Below are 16,805 nucleotides of genomic sequence, written 5' to 3' on the forward strand. Positions count from 1 at the left end.
GGGGCCTTTCGTGGTCAGCAAGAACCTGCACAACGGGTCGTACTATCTGATCGATATTCAAGAGCATAAGGACTCACGTACATCAGAGGAGGAGACTAACAGGCCGTGGAATATAGCTCATCTTCGGCCTTACTATACTTGAGCCATTGGCTATACTTATGTACATATTACGACAATGTATATATTATGGTTAAATATAATAAACCAGACCCTCAGCTAAAGCGGGGTATCTGTTCTTTTACATCATGTGAGGCTACACAGACTTGCTCTAAAGCGGCCCCCGGTTTACCCCTTGAGTTCGCTTTGCTAAAAGCATCAAGTTATATCACTTGGAGGATTGGTCGTGTCCGAACCAATACCATGCCTCTTGATAGGCGAAAGCCACCAGATCACTTAGGGACTAGGTCATGTCTGAACCAGTCACGCCTCTTGATCGGCCTAAGGCCACAGAATCACTTGGGGGCTTGGTCGAACCCGAACCATGACCACGCCATTTGGTCGGCATAAATTCCACGGTTTCATTTGGGGACCTGGCTGACTAGAACCATAGTAACACCTAACGGGAGCTTGGTCGTGTTTGGCCATGGTAACGCCATTTGATCAGTTTAAATAAAACTTTTCTTTTGCTTCACACTTTTCTTTGAAGGGGGATTTTTGCTTTTCATTGTGCGTTTTTTTAAACCGACAAAATTTTGTTTTCAATTGACAGAACATAGTTCACGTCAATCCGGAGACTATTTGATCGGTTTGATCCGTGTTGTTAACATCCTCTTATGGAGTAACACGGTCTTTATTATAACCCGGCACGGTTTACAATGGTAAACCAGCGTCATATATATATATATAATATATACAGGAGCTGTTATCTCCTCCAACAAGTGTGGGTTTGCAAAACTCCGCTTCAAGATTGGCCAAGCCAACTTCACGCTCAATGATGGCAGAAAGTCTTGTGGAAAGTTCATTACCACAGGAAGAACAAAGTATGCACGAAGGCATATCAACATCAAAGGTATCAGCTAGCCTATTACAAGGCAACATGGTGCCCATAATAAAATAATTGTTTTTCGCGAAGGAGAGGCAGTTTTAAAACCGGCTTCCGGTTCAAGCTTGGTCACCAGCCTGGCCTGATGGTTGCAGGTCATCCTGCGCCGCTTCAGCCTCCGTGTCCCTACCCAGTGGCTGGAAATCCACAGTTGTCCAGTTGATTCCCATTAATTCTTGAAAAACAGCTTGATCGTGGATCAACAATGATGGGTCAATATCGGGAGCGTAAGTATGCTTACGGATTGGAGGAATTAGATTTTCCGATTCATGGATTGGCGCAGTTATTCGCTTGTTCTGACTGTCATATTGCGCTTGATAACGAGAAAAGTCTGCTTCTCAGCCAACTGACAAGCTAGTGGACGCACCTCCCGGTTTATTGCTTGCAGATCCGCTTCACTGAATTCTGACCCGTCTTCCTTCAAGCTGGGATAGCCCTGAGCCGCTTCAATAGGATCAAAATCCGGCACCCAGACTTTTGCCTGGATTAAAGCATTGATTGCGCCGGTTCGAGCAGCAGATTTCTTCAGCTCTTCAACCCGGGCATGAGGCACCGACAGTTTCATCAGAGTATCTTGAATCAAAGTGGGCGCCGGTTTGTTATGAGATGTGGTACAGATGATCCGCTGGGCACCAGTATACAATTGTTCAACCAATGTATAGGCGGCTTTTAGTTTCTTCCGCACATCTGACCCCAAGTGACCAATGCGTGTCCCTGAAATACCATAAAAGGGTTAATAAACCGGCAACTCTGTCAGAAGGCAGAGCCAATTCAGAAGGCAAACTGGCTTACCAAAGATAGCAGCAGTCATGGCATGCACGTGCCGCTTTATGCTGGTCAGTTCATCTGCCACTGGTTTTAGTGCAGCCTCAGCATCCTCTGCTCGTTTGATCAAAGCGGATTTTTCAGTGGCCCAGTCCACCCGTTTCTTCTTGAAGTTCTCCTTCAGTTGTTCCATGGCGCTTAAAGCGCTGGCCAATTCCTCTTTTGCTTTGGAGGTTTCAGCCTGTTGGGTTTTCAAGTTTTCTTGAAGATCGATGACTTGGTTTTCTTTCGTCTTCAGCTCCGCCTGCATACATACAGATATATGTTTCAACAAACCGGTAGAAGGATTCAAGTGCCAACCACATAACAAGTTATGCGCTTAGCACTTGGGGGCTAATGCATGTTTGATCTTCATCTTTCAATTGTTTACAAAGTCCCAAGATCAATACAAGTATTCAACTTGGCACTTGTGGGCTAATGGCTATTTGATCATATATATTCTGATGCGGCAGTTTCAATTACTTAAAGTACCGGCTTAACTACGCTAAAGTTGAACCGGCCCTTGGGGGCTACATCAGCAAATTTCAAAGCAACAAGATTTATATTATTTAAGTCCCGGTTTGAAAGAATATTCCAAACCGTCCCTTGGGGGCTAGGAGAATCAGGAATGGAAGCATACAAGCAGGAAGGAGCATATGGAAATTACCTCATATTTATCTTTCATCATATTAACCAGACCGGCTTCGTAGTCACGGCTGGTATACAGCCGGTTCAGATAGCCGGAATGGATATCTTGGGCGTTCAGAGCAGCGTAAGTCGTCAGATCAGCGTTCCACTTGCCTTTGCCAAAAGCAGAAAATTCTTCCCTGGCAGAATGTTTGGATAAAGCGACAGGATTGTTTGGCTCAGTATGGCCAGTACCAGTAATGACAACCTCATCATCTTTGGTACCGCCGGTTTGCACTGGAGCTGTTGGCTTGTCAGTAGGCTTTGCTGGACCGTTGGAGCTTTCAATCCGGATGGAACCTGTGGGCTGATGGGTTGGACCTGAGGTGTCATTAGGTCTCTCTTCTGTAATAAGATCATCATCTTGTTGCGGTGGATCGTTGGGAATATCCTCAGGAATAGCCGCTTCAGCATTGGGTGTCTTGTCTGCTTGAAGAACGACATCTTCTTTGGCCGCTTTGTCCAGGCGGGCCTTCTTGCTTGGCCTAGGTTTGGCCCTGAGAAGAATAGCAAAATCAAATACAGAATATGTTCTAAGGCAATGTACTGCAAACATCACAATAAGTATAGCTTACCCAAGCACCGTTTTGAGCGGTGGGAGCTGAGTAGCCGATGACTCGCCAGAAGATGAGTGGGAAGTAACCTGATAATCAGAGTCAGACGGATTAAGAGGTTGACGAAAGCATCCTGCTTTAGGACAAGCACTAACAAGCAAATTAGAGACCTCGGAATGGCATTTCCGAACCGGACTGTTCGGTAAACCGGCGGAGGTAACTACCTGCCTGCTGTGCCGGGTGGTGCGGCGAGCTTCGTGTTGTTGGGTCTTCATAAGAAGTTTAGGATCCAAATAAGCAAGAGGATGAGAAAATTTAACTTTCCGGTTTGCCTGAAGGATTTTTTGTGAAGGCAAAGTTTCTGAATCGGAAGAGAGAATAATTACCTCTGCAACATCCGCATGGCTGGCTTCGACATCATCCTGACAAATATCATCATCAATAAGACGCATGAAAAATAAACCAAGTGAGTCAAGCTCTACCTCAAAGTCCGGATTATCCACCTCATCGTCAGGAGCCGGATTAGAAGATGCAGTGGTTCTTTTCCTATGGGCAGTCTTCTTCACAGCTTTAGTCTTTTGCCGGGTTGCTCTTTCCAGTTTGTCTGGTTTTTCTAGTTTCTCCTGCGGCAGTTTTTTGCTCCAAAACGGATCATCGCCCTGATTATGCAGACACTGATATTAAAAACAATGACCAGACATATCAATAACAGATTCAGCAAAGACAAAAATCAAAATCTTACAGCTGGCGGTTTGTTGGTGGCACAGAAGGGAAGCAGGCCGGTTCTGGAGCAGACGTGTTCCGGTTCATTCAGTATCTTATGCACAGCCTCTGTGATTTCTTCACCGGAGAGCTGGAGTCTTGAGTGTCGTAGTGGGTCATCAACACGGTCAGTATACTCGCACATCAAACCAGAGCGCAGACTAAGAGGCAGTATGCTCCATGATATCCAACAGCGAGCAAGGTCAACCCCTGTTAAACCGTTGGCCATAAAAGCTCTGAGCTTTGATAGCTGAGGAGCATATTTACTTCTCTCCTGTGCAGTCAATCTTTGTGGAGAAGGGTGTGTGTTGCTGAGCCGCTCCGATCGAAAGCCAGGCAAGGGATTCTCACCAGCAGGGGAGGTGTCTTTGCAGTAGAACCATGTCTGATTCCATTCTTTGGGGTGGCTATGCAGTTTGGCGTGAGGGTATGTGACCTCTTTCCTTTTCTGAATCGCCACACCACCCAACTCCGTATTGGAGCCGTCAGTAAATTCAGTACGACGGTTTAGATGGAATAGGTCTCTGAACAGTTCCACTGTGGGCTCCTCTTGAAAGAATGCTTCACAGAGCACTTGGAAGTGACACATATTTGTAACAGAGTTGGGGCCAGTATCTTGTGGATGGAGCTGGAAATCGGCTAAGACATCCCGGTAAAATTTAGAACCGGGCGGCTTAAAGCCCCGGGCTAAGTGATCTACGAAAACAACAACCTCTCCTTCTCGATGTGTGGGAGGGCATTCTTTGCCAGGAGCCCTCCAATGGATTGTATCTTTGCTGCCTAAAGCACCAATCAGGACTAAATCGTCCAGTTCAGCCTCTGTGACGCGAGAAGGAACCCAATTGCACTCATACACTTGCTTGGCCATGATGGAATCTACAAGGTAAAAGATCCCGGTTCAATAATGCATTGATTAAAATGCACTGGTATGTACAATGTTAAACCGGAAACAGCCCTATCTAAACCGGAGTTTCATGAAGCAACCAACATCTGGCAGTTCAACAAGGGGACTAATGGCATATACTGGTTTGGAAAATTTTCTATAAAGTTAAACCGCCTGGTCTAAACATTGAAGCAATTAAGATTGCGGATGGTTAAGTATGCAGAAACAGGTTTCACAAGATCTTGTTACGGCGTTGGATCTGAAGCAAGTTCAGAAAATAAGAAAAATAGTCGAAGATCAAAGCATAACAGTATTGAATCAATGAGCAGAAGTATATGTGAGATCTATGATTTTGGGCAGGAAACTAGCGACGGATACTAAAAGTTACCGCTACACAAAGCAAGGGTTCACATGTGCATCCAGGAGCTAGTACATGAGTATGAACAAGTGATGAACACCGCAAGAACACGAAGCCCTAGATCAGATCTATGTTGAGAAGAACAGAAGACCTACCAGAGCTGAGGAAGACGCGGAAGGTCACCGCGGTTTTCTGGTGCGTTCAGGTTGATGCAGCGGCCAAGGATGATGCAGAAGACGACGGCAGCGGCAGAGCTCTGAGACTAGCGACGTGAGGAGACGAAGAGGAAGGGCACGAAGGGAAGAAAAGAAATGACCCTTCAGGCCTATTTATAAGGCAAAGGACATGTGTCAGGCGCATGAATCAAGGGACCGCAGATTTTGGAAGTGGAGCTGTCACCTCGGTCATTGCGAATCTATTAAACAAGAGGATATCGTGGATGTTTTCTTTATGATAGATGACGTCACGCCGGTTTACAGCAAATAGAGAAGATGACGTCACGGCGGTTCAACAACTACAAGAAGATGTTGAAGACGAAGATTTTTGCTAAGGATTGACATGAACCTGTTCAAATCAATCTGGGGCCTAATGTTGGGGATATTACTGCTGGGCATAAACCGGCCTACCTGGGTCGGATTAACTTCATCAGTAGTTCAAAGGTGTTAAAGCCCAAAGAGGCAGATAGAGGCCCAGGGCCCGTAGTCAGTTTACAACCTGTAGCCGTACACCGGCGTTTGTGCATATACTTGTACTGTAAGTTAGGAACAAGGAGGGACCAACCCGGATACGAGTATGAACCGGTGTTGGGACTCTCTGAACCGGCAGGCGTCACCCGTGTATATAAGGGGGCGACCCGGCGGCGGTTCAGGGAACAACAGACAACAACTTGAGACTTAGGCGACGCTTGTTGGCTCCCTAGTCATCGAAACCCCATCAATTCCATCACAACTAGATGTAGGCTTTTACCTTCATCGAAGGGGCCGAACTAGTATAAACTCTCTTGCGTCCATGTGTCCGCTTTAACCCCTTCAAGCTAACCCGTTGCGATGGCTCCACGACTAAGTCCTTTCACTAGGACATCTGTCGTGACAAAACCACGACACACGTGGTATACCGTGGCTCACATGGCTCGCGTGCTCGCCCTAGCCGCACCTCGCTTGCATCTTCCTCATCAGCTAGTAGCATATTTAAACTAGTGCCTCCCAATTAAGCCCAAGGAGCCGGAAAAGCCTGGCGGGGCATTGGGAACTGTGCAATATGGCTCTGTACGTAAAGTGCTCTACTCCCTCCGTCTAGGTGTGTAAGTCACCTTATGAAAACCAAATAATCCGAAAACACTTAGGCACCATACATTAACTCCCTTCTCATTTTTTGTTTTGTGGCATATCAACCAATAAGATATGTGGGTTGTGCATGCTTTCAATGACTTGAGACTACCAAACATAACATGAAGTGGTTAGTTCATTGCATGCAATGCTATTAATTAGCAAAAAAGACATTAAGTTTTCTCGTTTTCCTCTCCGCCTTGGTCGCGATGCACAACGTAAGATGACTTACACACCTAGACAGAGGAAGTACTACTACTCTGTAGCTTGTGGCGTTGCACGCATGGACATCACTCCATTATCGGCTCTACTATAAAACAAATTCCTCTTGACGTGTTTTTTTAAACGGAGGCAAAAGCTTTGCTTCATCTCATTCATAAAGAAGGAACTACTAACAAAGTTCGACGAGATCCATTACACCTCCACAAATGGAAGCGAAAAGCCTAGTCTCGCTGTATCAAATAACTCAAATGTTCTGCCCCCGCAGTAACCGTCGCTGAAAAACAGGCTGCTAGTGTTTGCATGAGAGGAGCGGCTGAGTAGGCCAGCTACGTGAGAGGAGCGGCTGAGTAGGCCAGCTACGTGAGAGGAGCGGCTGAATAGAGCACCGAGAGTACCCACTAGGCCACTACGCAGGTGTACTTCCCCTGCATTGATAGTACAGCGATGGTTCTAGAAAACAATAGTACCCTCCACTTCCAACTTTAGCTCCTTGGCCCTAAGATTCAAGAGTTCAAAACTGGTGCACTATACTAGACTACACTAGAAGTACAGTACATTGCACTACTAGTTGAGAAAAGTAGTACTAGTACTGCTACAGTATGAGTACGTACTCCTCCGTCACATAATGTAAGACGTTTTTTGACACTAGTTGGCGTGTACAAAAAATGGCAAAAACATACCCAAAATTTCTTAATCCACACCAAAAACTACTACCTAGTGCGAAAAATTTCTTACTAGTGCTATTATTGACAGTATAATGCAATCCCATAACGTTCCATAATCCCTTTCTTTCAAAAAAATCTCTTCTGGAGAGAAGATTGCTATCTCCACGTGAGCTTCTCGTAGGCCAGCGCCACCGCATGCAGTCATGTGAGAGAGAGGGAGACATCCATGCAGCATGCAGAGAGAGGAGAACACGAGCGGACAGCCAATGGGCTGCATGGGGCATTTATAGCTGCTAGCTCCTCCCATCCATGCGCCAGGGGTATTTCCGTCCAGAAAGCATGCAGCGAGCCCCTGCCTTGGTATCCGGGTCTGCTCTTATGCGCAGAGTAAAAAGAATTGGAGGGAGTACTAGTAGTAAATAATAGCCTCACCCCTTCGCTGAGGAACGATCTACAGATGGAAGGGACGAGGCCCTGTAGTTACTACGCTCTTATCTCCTCCTCGCCAGTTCCCCTCCCCCCGAAGAGAAGGAAGTTCGTCGCTACTCCCATGGATTCGCCAGGCGGTTCTCCTCCTCGTCGGGGCTGGGAGACCTTGGACGACGATCCTGTGGGAGAAATCGCACGCCGCTCCGACGTCCTCACCGCCGCAAGACTCGGTGCTTCCCGCACCAACTTTTTCAAGACGCTGCTTAAACAGGCCATGCTTGTTGGTCTTCCATGCGTCCTCGAGGAGAAGGTTCTTCCATGGGACAATCCTTCGAATAGTCCACCGCTCCCTAGCCATGGTTGCACGTTGACTCCGCTAGAGTTGCCGACGTTGAGAGGTAGTCGGATTTTGTCCGATGAGCAGGTTAGTAATGGAGTTTGATCATGTAGTACTTAGTTATTCCATTTCCATCCTGTAATTTCTTCGCTGCCCACCGTCTTATATATAGGTCTGGGTCGGTGCCAACGAAGATAATTGGCTTGCATACTGCTACCTCTTGAGCTTGCGTTGGATTTCCCCGAAGAGGAAGGGATGATGCAGCGTAAGTATTTCCCTCAGTTTTTGAGAACCAAGGTATCAATCCAGTAGGAGGCCATGATCAAGTCCCTCGTACCTGCACAAAATGATAGCTACTCGCAACCAACGCGATTAGGGGTTGTCAATCCCTTCACGGTCACTTACGAGAGTGAGATCTGATAGATATAATATTTTTGGTATTTTTGGTATAGAGATGCAAAGTGAAAAGTAAAAGCAAAGTAAAAAAGCAAAGCAAGATTAAAGTGATGGAGATTAATATGATGAGAATAGACCCGGGGCCATAGGTTTCACTAGTGGCTTCTCGCAAGAGCATAAGTATTCTACGGTGGGTGAACAAATTACTGTTGAGAAATTAACAGAATTGAGCATAGTTATGAGAATATCTAGGCATGATCATGTATATAGGCATCACGTCTGTGACAAGTAGACCGAAACGATTCTGCATCTACTACTATTACTCCACTCATCGACCGCTATCCAGCATGCATCTAGAGTATTAAGTTAAAAACAGAGTAACGCTTTAAGCAAGATGACATGATGTAGACAGGTAAATTCATGCAATATGAAATAAACCCCATCTTGTTATCCTCGATGGCAACAATACAATACGTGCCTTACTGCCCCTTCTGTCACTGGGAAGGACACCGCAAGATCGAACCCAAAGCTAAGCACTTCTCCCATGGCAAGAACTACCAATCTAGTTGGCCAAACCAAACGGATAATTCGAAGAGACTTGCAAAGATAACCAATCATACATAAAAGAATTCAGAGAAGATCCAAATATTATTCATAGATAGACTTGATCATAAACCCACAATTCATCGGTCTCAACAAACACACCGCAAAAAGAAGATTACATCAAATAGATCTCCACGAGAGAGGGGGAGAACTTTGTATTGAGATCCAAAAAGAGAGAAGAAGCCATTTAGCTACTAACTATGGACCCGAAGGTCTGAGGTAAACTACTCACACTTCACCGGAGAGGCTATGATGATGTAGAAGCCCTCCGTGATGACGGCCCTCTCCGGCGGAGCTCCGAAACAGGGCCCCGAGATGGGATCTCGTGGATACAGAAAGTTGCGGCGGTGGAATTAGGTTTTTGGCTCCTGTTCTGATCATTTGGGGGTACGTAGGTATATATAGGAGGAAGGAGTACGTCGGTGGAGCACCGAGGGGCCCACGAGGCAGGGGGCGCGCCCTAGGGGGGGCGCCCCCCACCCTCGTGACCACCTCTCTGATGCCTTGGCGTAGGGTCCAAGTCTCCTGGATCACGTTCGGTGAGAAAATCACGTTCCCGAAGGTTTCATTCCGTTTGGACTCCGTTTGATATTCTGTTTCTCCGAAATACTGAAATAGGCAAAAAACAGCAATTCTGGGGTGGGCCTCCGGTTAATAGGTTAGTCCCAAAAATAATATAAAAGTGGAAAATAAAGCCCAATATAGTCCAAAACAGTAGATAATATAGCATGGAGCAATCAAATATTATAGATACGTTGGAGACGTATCAGGCATCCCCAAGCTTAATTCCTGCTCGTCCTCGAGTAGGTAAATGATAAAAAGAGAATTTTTGATGTGGAGTGCTAATTGGCATAATTTCAATGCAAATCTTCTTAATTGTGATATGAATATTCAGATTTGAAAGATTCAAGACAAAAGTTTATATTGACATAAAAATAATAATACTTCAAGCATACTAACAAAGCAATTATGTCTTCTTAAAATATCATGGCCAAAGAAAGTTATCCCCACAAAATCATATAGTCTGGCTATGCTCTATCTTCACCACACAAAGTATTTAAATCATGCACAACCCCGATGACAAGCCAAGCAATTGTTTCATACTCTAAGTTTTTCAAAACTTTTTCAATCTTCACGCAATACATGAGCGTGAGCCATGGATATAGCACTATAGGTGGAAGATAATGGTGGTTGTGGAGAAGAGAAAAAGAGGAAGATAGTCTCACATCAACTAGGCGTATCAACGGGCTATGGCGATGCCCATCAATAGATATCAATGTGAGTGAGTAGGGATTGCCATGCAACGAATGCACTAGAGCTATAAGTATATGAAAGCTCAACAAAAGGAACTAAGTGGGTGTGCATCCAACTCGCTTGCTCACGAAGATCTAGAGCATTTTGAGGAAGCCCATCATTGGAATATACAAGCCAAGTTCTATAATGAAATATTCCCACTAGTATATGAAAGTGATAACATGAGAGACTCTCTATTATGAAGATCATGGTGCTACTTTGAAGCACAAGTGTGGTAAAAGGATAGTAACATTGTCCCTTCTCTCTTTTTCTCTCATTTTTTTGGACCTTTTCTCTTTTTTATGGCCTCTTTTTATTTGGGCTTCTTTGGCCTCTTTTATTTATTTTTCGTCCGGAGTCTCATCCTGACTTATCGGGGAATCATAGTCTCCATCATTCTTTCCTCACTTGGGACAATGATCTAAAAATGATGATCATCACACTTCTATTTTTCTTACAACTCAACAATTACAACTCGATACTTAGAACAAAATATGACTCTATATGAATGCCTCCGGCGGTGTACCGGGATATGCAATATGACAATGATGAATGTGTCATGATAAACGGAACGGTGGAAAGTTGCATGGCAATACATCTCGGAATGGCTATGGAAATGCCATGATAGGTAGGTATGGTGGCTATTTTGAGGAAGGTATATGGTAGTTGTATGATACCGGCGAAAAGTGCGCGGTATTAGAGAGGCTAGCAAAGGTGGAAGGGTGAGAGTGCGTATAATCCATGGACTCAACATTAGTCATAAAGAACTCATATACTTATTGCAAAAATCTAGAAGTTATCAAAGAAAAGTATTGCGCGCATGCTCCTAAGGGGATAGATTGGTAGGAAAAGACCATCGCTCTTCCCCGACCGCCACTCATAAGGGAGACAATCAATAAATAAATCATGCTCCGACTTCATCACATAACGGTTCACCATACGTGCATGCTACGGGAATCACAAACTTTAACACAAGTATTCTTTAAATTCACAACTACCCAACTAGCATGACTCAAATATTATCACCTCCATATCTCAAAACAATTATCATGCTTCAATATTTTCTTAGTATTCAACACACTCAAAAGAAAGTTTCACAAATCTTGAATACCAAGCATATTATTATTAAGCAAATTACCATGCTATTAAGAGACTCTCAAAATAATTTAAGTGAAGCATGAGAGATCAATAGTTTCTTTAAACCAAATCCACCACCGTGCTCTAAAAGATCTAAGTGAAGCACATAGAGAAAAATTATAACGCTCAAAAGATATAAGTGAAGCACATAGAGCAAAACTACATAGCTCAAAAGATATAAGTGAAGCACATAGAGTATTCTATCAAATTTTAATTCATGTATGGCTCTCTCAAAAGGTGTGTACAGAAAGGATGATTGTGGCATACTAAAACACAAAGACAAAAATAATACAAGACGCTCCAAGCAAAACACATATCATGTTGGTGAATAAAAATATAGCTCCAAGTAAATTACCGATGGAAGTGGACGAAAGAGGGGATGCCTTCCGGGGCATCCGCAAGCTTTGACTTTTTGGTGTCCTTGGATTATATTGGGGGTGCCATGGGCATACCCAAGCTTAGGCTCTTGCCACTCCTTGTTCCATAATCCATCAAAAGAATTCACCCAAAACTAGAAAACTTCACAACACAAAACTTAAAGTAGAAAACTCGTGAGCTCCATTAGCGAAAGAAAACAAAAAAACAATTCAAGGTACTGTAATGAACTCATTCTTTATTTATATTGGTGTTAAACCTACTGTATTCCAACTTCTCTATGGATTATAAACTATTTTACTAACCATATATTCATCAAAATAAGCAAACAACACACGAAAAACAGAATCTGTCAAAAACAAAATAGTCTGTAGTAATCTGTAGCTAGCGCAATATCTGGAACCACAAAAATTCTAAAATAAATTGCTGGACGTGAGGAATTTATCTATTAATAATCTGCAAAAAGAATTAACTAAATATCACTCTTCAAATAAAATTGACAGCAGTTCTCGTGAGCGCTAAAGTCTCTGTTTTTTACAGCAAGTTCAACAAGACTTTCCCAAGTCTTCCCAATGGTTCTACTTGGCACAAACACTAATTAAACACAAAAAACACAACCAAGACGGAGGCTAAATAAATTATTTATTACTAAATAGGAGCAAAAAGCAAGGAATAAAAATAAAATTGGGTTGCCTCCCAACAAGCGCTATCGTTTAACGCCCCTAGCTAGGCATAAAAGCGAGGATAGATCTAGGTATTGCCATCTTTGGTAGGCAATCCATAAGTGGCTCTCATGATAGTTTCATATGGCAATTTTATTTTATTTCTTGGAAAGTGTTCTGAGGGAGTCCTAGATTAGGGGGTCTCCGGACAGCCGGACTATCTCCATTGGCCGGACTGTTAGACTATGAAGATACAAGATTGAAGACTTCGTCTCGTGTCCGGATGGGACTCTATTTGGCGTGGAAGGCAAGCTAGGCAATACGTATATGGATATCTCCTCCTTTGTAACTGACCTTGTGTAACCCTAACCCTCTCCGGTGTCTATATAAAATGGAGGGTTTTAGTCCGTAGGACAACAATCACAACATACAATCATACCATAGGCTAGCTTCTAGGGTTTAGCCTCTCTGATCTCGTGGTAGATCTACTCTTGTAACACCCATATCTTCAATATTAATCAAGCAGGACGTAGGGTTTTACCTCCATCAAGAGGGCCCGAACCTGGGTAAAACTTCATGTCCCTTGCCTCCTGTTACCATCCAGCCTAGACGCACAGTTCAGGACCCCCTACCCGAGATCTGCCGGTTTTGACACCGACATTGGTGCTTTCATTGAGAGTTCCGCTGTGCCATCACCACCAGGAAGGATGTCTCGTCCCGTCTTTAAAGACGGCACTATCGCTAAGGGAGCTCTGGCTATCGGCCAAACTCTCCGTCTAGGTGGTTTTCTTATGACCGCCTGTTCGGCCGCTGCGCCGACGATGACTTCTCGGGTCATCGAAAGCAATCTCCACATCGACTCAGAACTCGCCGAGCAGTTAGATCCAATGGAGCTCTCTTCCCTGAATGAGCTCTTGGATCGTATCGCCGACCTGGGAGTCGCTACAGACTATGATCAGATTGGGCCTAAACCCGATCTAAGAGAAATTAACTCTCCCTAGGTCACCCATCACGTTGCAGTGGTGGAAGAACAATGTGGCAAAACTTCATCTATCTTAAGGACTAGCTACGTCCGGATTCACGATCCCTCCAAGCCGGATACCCGCGGAGGGGAGGATGTCACTCAAAGCCTGAACCCAGAATCAGGCAGCGGGCCAGATTTACCGGCAAACATCCAAGAATCCAAACTTTCGAGTTCGGAAACTCCTTGGCCATTGAGCCTCAGATTAGGTGAGGATTCGGATTCAATTCCACCCACCCACCCAAACATACGCGATCTATCCCAAATTAGGCAAGAGCCCGCAGAAAAAGTACACCATTACTGGGCCAGATTCCTCCTAGTCAAGAACAGGATAAAGGACTGCCGCGAGGAAGACGCAATTTCGCTCTTCTGCAATAATTGCACGGACAATGGAATCCTCAACGCCATAAGTCGTCGCGAAATTACACGCTTTGCCGACTTGGTGTCCATAGTACGAAAGTACTATGCAATGGTAAGTGCCTGGAAAGCCGAAATAAAATTATGGGATAATCCGGCCCTGAATACAAACCCAGTCCGAAATAAAAGGGTGCATTATCACAATACACCTGGGATAACTACCAAAAAGCAAAAGCCCTCTACGGGGCAAGGAACTGTACTGGAGGGATGGCTCAACGGACCCTGCAAAATTCATAGTACAGCAGATACGATACCAACGCACAGCCTTAGAGCATGCTAGATACTCCGGCAGGTGGCCAAAAGTGGTGAGGATCTACTCCTCCCAAAAACCACAGAGCACCACCCCGAGGACAACAATACGGTCCTAACGGTCTTCGAGACCTTCGCGTCAAATAAAAGATGGAAGCGAACACTCCGCAGCACGTCTGAAATCTGCCACATAGCAGAAACAAATCCTTGGAGTGACACGGCTATTACCTTCAATGCCAGTGACGAACCTAAATTCCGAACGGCCCCAGTACCAGCCGCACTGGTCCTCAGTCCAATCATGGACGGCTTTCGACTCACCAAGGTACTCATGGACGGTGGCAGCGGATTAAACCTCATCTATTAGGAAACTCTTCAAAAGATGGAAATAGACTGGAGCCGCATTAAGCAAAGTAGCACAACCTTTAGAGGAATCATCCCCAGTCGGGAAGCACGCTGCGCCGGAAAATCACACTAGACGTGGTATTCGGCACGCCGGATAATTACAGGTCCGAAGAAATTACATCCCAAGTGGCCCCATTCAGCAGCGGATACCACGCTCTATTAGGGCGGGAGGCGTTTACAATCTTCCAAGCCATACCCCATTACGGGTACATGAAGCTCAAAATGCCCGGGCCCAACGGAATCATCACTCTTGTTAGTGATCCGGACATAGCACTCCGCGCCGAAAATAAGATAGCCGCACTGGCCCTTGAGGCACTATCCGAAGCCCTAGTGGCCGAAGAACTAACTGCGCTGCGCTCCACGGTGAACAGGGACGACATGATACTCGATAAAAGATCCAAGTCAACCTCCTTTAAGCCGGCGGATGAAATAGTCAAATTCCAAGTCCATCCAACGGACCCTACAAAAACAGCTTCCATCGGGGCACAATTAAACCCTGATGTTGACGCCGCACTGCGAGAGTTCCTACACGAGAACTGGGACATTTTTGCCTGGCACCCTTTAGACATGCCAGGAATCCCACGTAGGTTGGCTGAACACAGCCTAAATATCCTAAAATGATTCAAGCCAGTTAAGCAGGCTCTTAGACGTTTCTCCGAGCCTAAAAGACAAGCCATGGGAGAGGAACTAGCCAAGCTATTGGAGGCCGGATTCATCAGAGACATAAAACATCCGGACTGGCTAGCAAACCTGGTGATGGTGCCAAAGAAGGACAAATCCTGGCGCTTGTGCGTCAATTTTAAGGACCTTAATAAGGCCTGCCCAAAGGATCCCTTCCCCCTCCCCCGCATCGATCAAATCATCGATGCTACCGCAGGACACAATTCGTTGTGTTTCCTTGACGCATACTCCGGCTACCATCAAATCAAAATGGTAGAGCTAGACCAAGCTGCAACGGCATTCATCACACCATACGGCCCATTCTGCTTCAACACAATGCCCTTCGGGCTAAAAAACGCCGGTGCAACATATTAGCGCATGATTCAGACATGCCTGGCAAAACAGATCGGCAAAACAGTGGAGGCATATGTTGATGACGTGGTCGTTAAAACCAAGCATGTCGAAACTCTAGTAGACGACTTGAGGCTCACATTTGACAACCTCCGAACATATGACATCAAGCTCAATCCGGAAAAATGCGTTTTCGGCGTACCAGCAGGAAAGCTCCTGGGATTCATTGTCTCCAGTAGAGGTATTGAAGCTAATCCGGCCAAAATCCGAGCGTTGTCGCAGTTGGCTACCCCAACAGTCCTCAAACAAATACAAAAATTAACTGGATGCGTGGCGGCTCTAAGCCGCTTTATCTCCCGCATGGGAGAAAAGGCATTACCCCTTTATCGCCTCCTCCGGTGCACCGAACACTTCAAGTGGACGGACGCCGCCACGGCCGAACTCAACGAAATAAAAGCCATATTGGCAACAAACTCAGTCCTGGCCGCGCCAAACACTGGCGAACCAATGCTTTTATACATTGCGGCAACTCATCAAGTAGTAAGCGCAGTGCTTGTCGTCGAGCGAGAAGCGGACGGGCACAAATTTCCCCTTCAAAAGCCGGTTTACTACGTGTCCACAGTCCTTACCCCATGCAAATCACGGTACCCGCATTATCAAAAGATAGCGTACGCGGTATTTATGGCATCCCGGAAGCTGCGACACTACTTTCAAGAGTGTTCGATAACGGTAGCCTCGGAAGTACCACTTAACGATATTATAAACAATCGCGACGCGATGTGACGGATTGCCAAATGGGCCATTGAGCTCCTCCCGTTCGACATAACTTACAAACCACGGCGAGCTATTAAATCGCAAGTTTTGGCTGACTTCGTCGCTGAATGGACGGAAGCCGAACTCCCTAAAGAGTACAGCACATATTCAAACTGGACCATGCACTTCAATGGCTCCAAAATGTTGGCTGGTCTGGGGGCTGGCGTCATTTTGACGTCCCCAACGGGAGACACCATTCAATACGTACTACAGAGAATGTATACGGACTCCAACAATGCAGCCGAATATGAGGCCCTTCTACATGGTCTCCGGATGGCAGTATCCATGGGCATTCAACGCCTAGAGGTGCGCGGGATTCGAACCTCGCGATATCCCAAATAAATGGAGACTTTGATGC

Source organism: Triticum urartu, chromosome 7A (genome assembly GCF_056163025.1).
Source record: "Triticum urartu cultivar PI428250 chromosome 7A, HENAU_Tu73, whole genome shotgun sequence".
Lineage (NCBI taxonomy): Eukaryota > Viridiplantae > Streptophyta > Magnoliopsida > Poales > Poaceae > Triticum > Triticum urartu.